Source organism: Gavialis gangeticus, unplaced genomic scaffold, assembly GCF_001723915.1.
Source record: "Gavialis gangeticus isolate Ggan-Ray unplaced genomic scaffold, GavGan_comp1, whole genome shotgun sequence".
In the NCBI taxonomy this organism is placed as follows: Eukaryota; Metazoa; Chordata; order Crocodylia; family Gavialidae; genus Gavialis; species Gavialis gangeticus.
The window spans coordinates 11,573,026-11,580,770 of record NW_017729017.1 but is presented as its reverse complement, the minus strand read 5'-3'; positions in this window follow the sequence as shown (position 1 = coordinate 11,580,770).

The following is a 7,745-nucleotide window of genomic DNA, read 5'->3' as shown; positions in this document are numbered from 1 at the left end:
CCCTACCAAAGATGCCAGGTGCTTAATCATTTTGGCTGCTTGCAGACATTAAAAACAAACAAACAAACCAACAAAAAACAACCCTTCCATGTGCATTTACCAGAAGAAGCAGTGAGTTACTTTGGCCTGGCTCTGCAGCACCTGTATAGATTGTGTGCTTCAGCAGGGCTTTTTGACACTTATCTGAAGCTGATTCAATTAGCTATTAGATAAAAGCACCAAAAACGCCCCACTAAAGTGCCAGGCTGTGCAACCCTTGAGCTGCAGGGGGGCTCAGTGCTTCTCTCCATGGCTGTGGTGCCCCTCCGGGTGGGGTGCTAGCTGAGCGGATGCTGCTCCAGCTTGCAGGCAGCACCCAGCCTGATCCAATGGTGCATGGGCTGCTGGAAGCCTAGGCATACTCAGGAAAACTCAGGCTTGGTGGGCTTCCAGCACCCCGTGCATTGTCCCCACCATCTTCCTGCTGCCTGGGACATCCTGGGAATGGGCTAGCTTGCCCCTGGGGTAGTTCAGGAAGGCAGCAAGAGGGCGGCTGGGTGTGCTGGTGGCTGGAGAAGGGGGCAGGGAAGGGGACAGGGCACGGGAAGCCTACTATCCCTGAGCTTCTGCCAGCCTGCCTGGGCTTCCAGTGCCCTGCACGCTGTCTCTGCTGCCTCCTCCAGCTGCCGGACATGTACAAGTGCACGATTTTTTTTTATCCACAACTCGACAATTTGCTTTGATCAAACTAAAATACATCAGAGGTGGTCCAAGTTGCCACACTCAAATACATTTTTACACAAAAATATCATATACATGATGATACCATTATATTAGACAAATGATGCTTTCTGTCACTTTTTGTCATGTGTACATGGCCCCATCATCATGTGTACCAGCAGTTGCACCGTTTCAATTTAGGGGAACTACACTCCCCTCACGTGTACAAGCACCCTAAAAGAATAAATTAATTCAATAGGGAAGAGGGCTGTTATCACCTTTGGAGCACAGAGAGGTTAGGAAAGGGAGTAAATAGATTATAATGAGCCATAAGAGTATTGTCTGTGTCTAATCCATATTTTTAGTGTCCAGTAAAATTTTGCATTTCTGTTCTGAGGCCCACCTTCTGAAGATGCTGTGTAGGTTTACTTTCGGGACAAGGACTGTAAGATCAGAAAGATGCAGTTGTCATTTAGCATTTTCCTGTGAGAGTTCATTCTGGAGCAAAGTGGTTGTTTTGCTCAACCACAGTCTCCAAGAGGGCATTTTGGTGCACTTGAGAGAGATCCCTTTTTGTGACAGCACTGTGTAGTATCAGCGGATTCTGATGGTTTTGCTGCATTAAATGTGGTGATCATGGAGATCAGGGCTGTGCGACACAGCACCATTTCGTTTTGACTTCCATTTTGCCATTTTGAAGGGACTGTTTTGTTTTGAGTTTTGTTTAATTTTGAAGCACTGTTCTGTTCCGTTTTGTTGAAAATGTTTCCATGTTTTGCCCATAGGCTATAATGGGGAAGCACAAAACTGTCTATAGCTTTATCATTTTCACCCAGATTTGGATGAAAACAGCAGGGATGTTGGCCCCTTCTGAGGGCATGAAGCTTGCCAAGTTTCAAGGAGATACGTGGAGGGGTTTCTGGGACAATGCACCTCAAAATCTTGGAAGCAAAACTTAGGTCACTTGTAAGTGTGAAGGCACAGGGGGTGAAAACAGCAGGCATAGTCGCCTCTGCTGAGGCCACAAAGCCTGCTAGGTGTCGAGGAGATAGGTGCAGGGGTTTCTGGGAAACTGCACCTCAAGCTGCTGACAAGCAAAACTCATGACGTGTGAGTTTGTGTGTGTGTTAAGGCACACTCTTACTAGTGCTGGGGCCTCTACGCAACACAGGCCCCAATGAGGTCTCCTCCTCTCTTACAGCCTCATTCTGGTCCACCACTTCAAATAAAAACAGGTAATAACTTAGTAAGCAGCACAGTAGCACTAGCAGCATCTCAGGCAGCCAAACTGTCATAGAGCCTTTCTTTCCTTTTCTGCAGCAGCTTCTTCTCCAGCAGCTGCCAGAGAACTCTCCCTGCCAGCCCCAGCCCTGGGGCTTAGATGTGCCCAGGGCCCTGTGTCCTTCCAGTCAGCTGAAGGATGTGTGTGCGACACCCCTACGTGTGTTGGTCTAAGGCACTGGCAGACAAGGTTCTTTGGGTCAATCTGGTATCTTTTAGTAGACCAACTGAATAGTTAGAGAAATATATCTTAGCAATGTTTCAGGTTGGAAAACCCTTTTTCAGGCTGAGGAAGCACCTGCAGTTGGTACATGTGCTGCTTCTGGATGGAAGGAATAGCAAAGAAGCCAGAGTAGCATGCAATGCAGGCAAGAAAGCCAGTCAGTGTGTTACCAGATTTGCCTGTCACTTTGGGGTGTGTTCATTTATTAAGGGTATGTTTCTGGGGTCTCTGCAGTTCTATCCATGTGCTGCTCGTGTTACTTGTGGTTTTATATGGAGCTGTATCTGTCCCTTATGCAAGTCTTCACCCCCAATGGAGCTATCTTGCAGGACTCAGTTTCAATGGGGCTGGGTTTCTCCAACCACCGAATCAGTCAAACACACACATGCACATACACACAAAGATTAACAAGGCATGCCTGAGCTAGGCTAGGTTATTCAGCATTGACAGGCTAACACCCTTATATGCTTTGAACTCAGTTCATCAGGGCAACAATAAAATGCAGTCAGACGCAAGCACACGGGTTAACAGAGCACAGCTGAGTCAGGCTGGATTATTGAGCATTGGCAGGCTGACACCTTCCTGTGCCTTGAACTCAGTTCATCCCTTATTTCAGCAGGCCAGTAATAAACACAGTTGACATACAGACACGTATGCTAACAGAGTATGTCTGAGCAGGCTGAGTCTAATCAGCACTTTCAGCTGATACCATCATGTGCCTCAAAACTCAGCACATCCCAATCTCTTGTCACAATGGTCCTAGTAGTAACTCCTTTGTTAAGCATTCCCCACCATAGTTTTTGGGCATTACAGGGATCTTTGGCTTAGATAAAAGAAGTGTTGTTGCACAGCAAATTGGGAGGTCAAGGGGAAGGAAGAGTAAATGTGGTTGAGAGAGAGAGTATAGCAACCAGCTTGACCATAAAAGTTATTTATTGCCAAGTATATGAATTTATGATGATACCAATAGTAATAGCCATACAAGACAGACAAATAAAACAGTTACAATATTACATAGTTTCAGTCAGATATTTGGGGAAGTCTTGCTCAAGTTTGATTAGCAAAAGTCAGGTTTAGAAAGCTGTGCCTGGAGTTAAGAAAGCAAAAGTCAGGTTCCTGGAGTTAGGAGACAGAGAGAGTTGGGATCTCACCACTTGGCAAAGCTTGAACTAGTCGAGGTTCCCAGGTGTTTGTTGGAGCTTGCAGACAGGCAGAGCCCTCAGCACAATCAAAGAAGGGATCCCAGGGAGAAAAGGAGAGGAACTGGTGCAGCTTTTGGATCCGAGCACCAGGACAGAAACTTGACTTTGGGTAGAGGTTTTTATGAGAATTAACAATGTCTCAAGGGAGAACATTAGGTTTTCTTTATGGGTAAACAATGGGTCATATGCTGGATAATAGGAACTGATCACTCCTGGCTATGGGTGGTATTACTCTGAGGGAGCTCACAATACAGACAGGCAGATTCAGTGTTTTGGGTACCAATAAAGGAGTCATTACTAGAATTGGCCTGATAAATGCTGAGCTGTGTGTGTGCAGACATGGGTTGATTAGCATTTGGAGCAGGGATTCCACATCATGCAGTGCTTCCTTGCTTCTCTGGTCCCAGAGTTCAGTGCAGTCCTTGCCTTGGAATCTCTGTCCACCATCCTGAATGCTAATGAAGATGCTTTTCTGTCCCATCTTCCATTTAAATGAGACCAGGGGAGTTGCTTCATTCTTATTACCCATGTCTGCATCTTCATTGTCTTTTGTAAGTCCTTCCCCTAATCAGTTCTTGTTCAGGCGGGGGGGTTGTCCTTTGTGAGTCAGACAGGCTGTGTACTGTTCAAGGATTCCCCAAGAACATAGAGCTGACAGGTAACAAGTGAAAATGGAAATGGAGGCATCAGGGGGTGAGGGACAGGCTGGGGTGGTGGGGAAGAGGGATGTAGCAGTGCAGGTAAAAATGGAGCGGTACCTGGGGAGGTTGTAGCGTGTCAGAATTCCAAAGTCTATACTGAGTCCATGAGTTTTCTGTACCTAGGAGGTTGATGAAGTGCAGTTCATAGGCTTGTCTGTGAAAAGTGGTTTGTAAAGTCAAACAAGCACTGAAACTCACTAACCTCATCACCAGAAGCCAACTTCCTACAGCTGAAAACACAGTGAATGGATCCAGGCCATGCCATGCCATGACATGCAAAACCTGCCAACAATATCTCCAGTATGGAGATATCTTCACAATACAATATATATCTCCATCAGGGCACCAAGTGCCCTGGAAAATATGTGGAGATACCAAGCAGCAACTGCACACCAGAATAAGTGCACACCAAAAATATATTAAAGACAAGAACAAAACACTACCTGTCTCCAATCTCTCAGGCCTCATCATCAAAGGGAATTTACACACCACTTTTCACAGATGAGCCTATGAACTGCACTTCATCAGCCTCCTAGGTACAGAAACTCATGGACTCAATATAGACGTTGGAATTCTGATACACTACAGCTTGCCAGACATCTGACTCCCCAGGTACCTCTCCACTTTTACTTGCACTGCTACATCCCCCCCCCCGCAGCCTGTCCCTTAACCCCTGATGCCTCCATTTCCATTTTCACTGACTGGCTTTCTTGCCTGCATTGCATGCCACTCTCTGGCTTCTTTACTATTCCTTCCATCCAGGAACAACATACACACCAACTGCAGGTGCTTCCTCAGCCTGATAAAGGGTTTTTCAACCCGAAAGCTGGCATCCCAGCTGAGCTCACCTGGAGCCTCAGAACTCCACTGGAACCAGCAAGACTCAGGCCTGTCAAAGATGTAATGGGTCTGCACTTTCTGCAGCTAGGACTGTGCATGTGTGGTGGCTGGAGGTTATGGCACTTCCTACCTACCTTTCACCAGAAGGATCCTCAGTCCTGGCATTTCATAGGGCTGCTGTGCCACCAGCAGTCCCTCCAGGCCTCCTGGCCATGGCAGAGTGCAGTTTTAGTGGTCATCCCCAGGACCTGGGGTCTCCTCCTTCCCCATAGCCCCAGTCTGTACCTCCAAGTTCATCCTGGCATGGGAGCTCAGCAGGGACATGTTCTTCCCCTGCTGGCTGGTGATACATTGAGTGCTGCCTCCAGCTCAGAGAGCAGGGCATTAAATGGTTTTAAAAAAATTAAAAAAGGAAATAGGTGTGGATGGAGAAAGGAGGGTGGCATTTACTCCATCTGCACCTGGAGCTTGGGGAACCCCAGCAGCAGGAGGTTCACCTTCAGGAACACCAGCTGCTCCACCAAACCAGAATCCAAGGAGGTGTGGTGGGGTGTCACTACATCACCAGCGTTGCTGAACACCCTTTCACTTGGAACACTGGTCAGTGGAAAGGACAGGTGTTTCTGGGAAACTGGCCAGATCTAGCCGAATCTGACTGCAGCTTGCCCAGTAGGCCAAGGGGTCACACAGCAGTGACTCCACGTTCTTGGTGAGAGGCAGCCACCAAGGCCTGAGCGCTACCTGCCTGATGGTGGGGTCTCTTGCCTCTGGACCCCACCATGGAAGCCATGCCCTTGGCCCACATTGGCAGTGCCTGTGGTGGAGGAGGAGATTGATTGGTGGATGGTATGTTGACACAGGACAGTAGCTCCTCCTCTTCCACGTCCCCCCACCTCCATCATTTTGCCTCCCTGACATTCTTCACCAGCACCTCTGTCCACTGATCCAGGCTTTGGCTGCTGCGTATCCTACCCTTCACCCTCAGGTCACACATAGTAGCCAGGATGTGGACCATACTGGACTGCAAGGGATCAAGCCATTTCCTGATGTCCTCCTTCAACTGCCTCACCAGTGCCTGCACGTCTGGTGACAGCAGTTTGCCCAAGCCAGGAACATTGATTCCCTGGAACTTCTCTATTTGGCTCTGAAGTTCCCTCACTACAGGGATCACCTGGCTAAGGAGAACATCACCAGCACTGAGGGTCTTGGTGGCCTTGAGGAAGGGCTTGAGGACCACCAAGATCTGGGAGATGGTATCCCACTCAGCTCTGTTAAGTAGGCCACTGATTTCAATCTCCCCAAGCAAGGCCATCTCATGGATGGCCTTCTGTTGCTCCACCAGCCTCTCGAGCATCAGGTATGTGGAGTTTCACTGAGTCTCCACATGCTGCATGATTTTGTGCTGCGGGATGTTGAGATCTGCCTGTTTGTCCCACAGCATCTTGCCCCTCTTGATGCTCCAGTTGAAGTAGCCTGCCACCTTCCTGCAATTGCTTGAAATAAGCTTGCTGGTGGCGCTGGCGCAGTCACTGGCAGCCCTGTCCGCCTCCAAGGTGTCAGTGACAGTGAGGTGGAACTTGTGTGCCACACAGCGGATTTCAACAAAGGCGGCATCACAGACCATCTTGACCATATTGGCCTCGTTGTTGACCATGAACTTGCGGATGAGCTCACCCTGCCCAATAAGCCACTGCTGCATCACATGCTTCATGGCCCCCATGATTTCAGTTGCCATGTGGGATTCATCTGTTGCCTTGGCTTGAAGGAGAGCTTACTGACGGCATGACTGGTTGCACCAGTGCCCTGTGAGGGAGAGGTATGCATGATCTCCACCCTGACTGCTCCATATGTCCAAGGTGAAGTATAAGGTCACCTGTGGACCTGCCTTGCACATCTCCTTTTTCAAGTACTCCCTGCATGTCTCATACATGGAGGGTACCACCATCCTCCTGAAGGTGGTGCATGTGGGCACTTGGGATGATGGGGCCACAAGTGCTGTGAGCCACCTGAACCCTGGCCGCTCAACTCATGCTTGTAGGGAAGCAGTGAGGAAGGCCAAAGCAGAAACGGAACTCAGGCTGGCAACAAAGATTAAGGGTAACAAAAAGGCCTTCTTTAAGTATATAGTTAGCAAGAAGAAGGTGCAGGGTAACATAGGGCCACTACAGGATGGACTAGGGCAGCCCATAACAGATAGGATGGACAAAGCTGAGCTTTTAAATGATTTCTTTGAATCTGTGTTCCTGGACACGGATACAAACACACCTCCCAATGAAACACATTAGCACAGGTTTTGCCTGCCACACTAACGTGAAGTAGAATTAGTCTTCTGCGCATTAAGCATCTTGTGTAGACGTGCCCAGTAAGATCATCGACACACCCTAGTCAAAATCCTTAACTTTGGCTGCAGTGGACACCCAGTGTTTCAAGGAAGGTTAACTCTCCCTCCGCTCTAAACCCTGACACCTGGATTGTCAGGTTTGTTTATCCCGTTAAGATCAGACAGAGCAATAGGGCAACCATCTTTACTGTACTAAAAAACACTGAACCAAATGCTCTGCAAACATAACAATAAGGAGCAACAGGAGACAGATACAACATGGAATAGCCCTACCTACTAGCAAGAGTACGGCTTTATGAGCGCTCGTGGTGCTTGGGCCAGGTGCCGGATGATTGGAAGGTAGCCAATGTGGTCCCCATCTTTAAAAAAGGGAGGAGGGAGGACCCAGGCAACTATAGGCCCGTCAGTCTTACCTCAATCCTAGGGAAACTCTTTGGGAAGATCATCATGGAGCACAT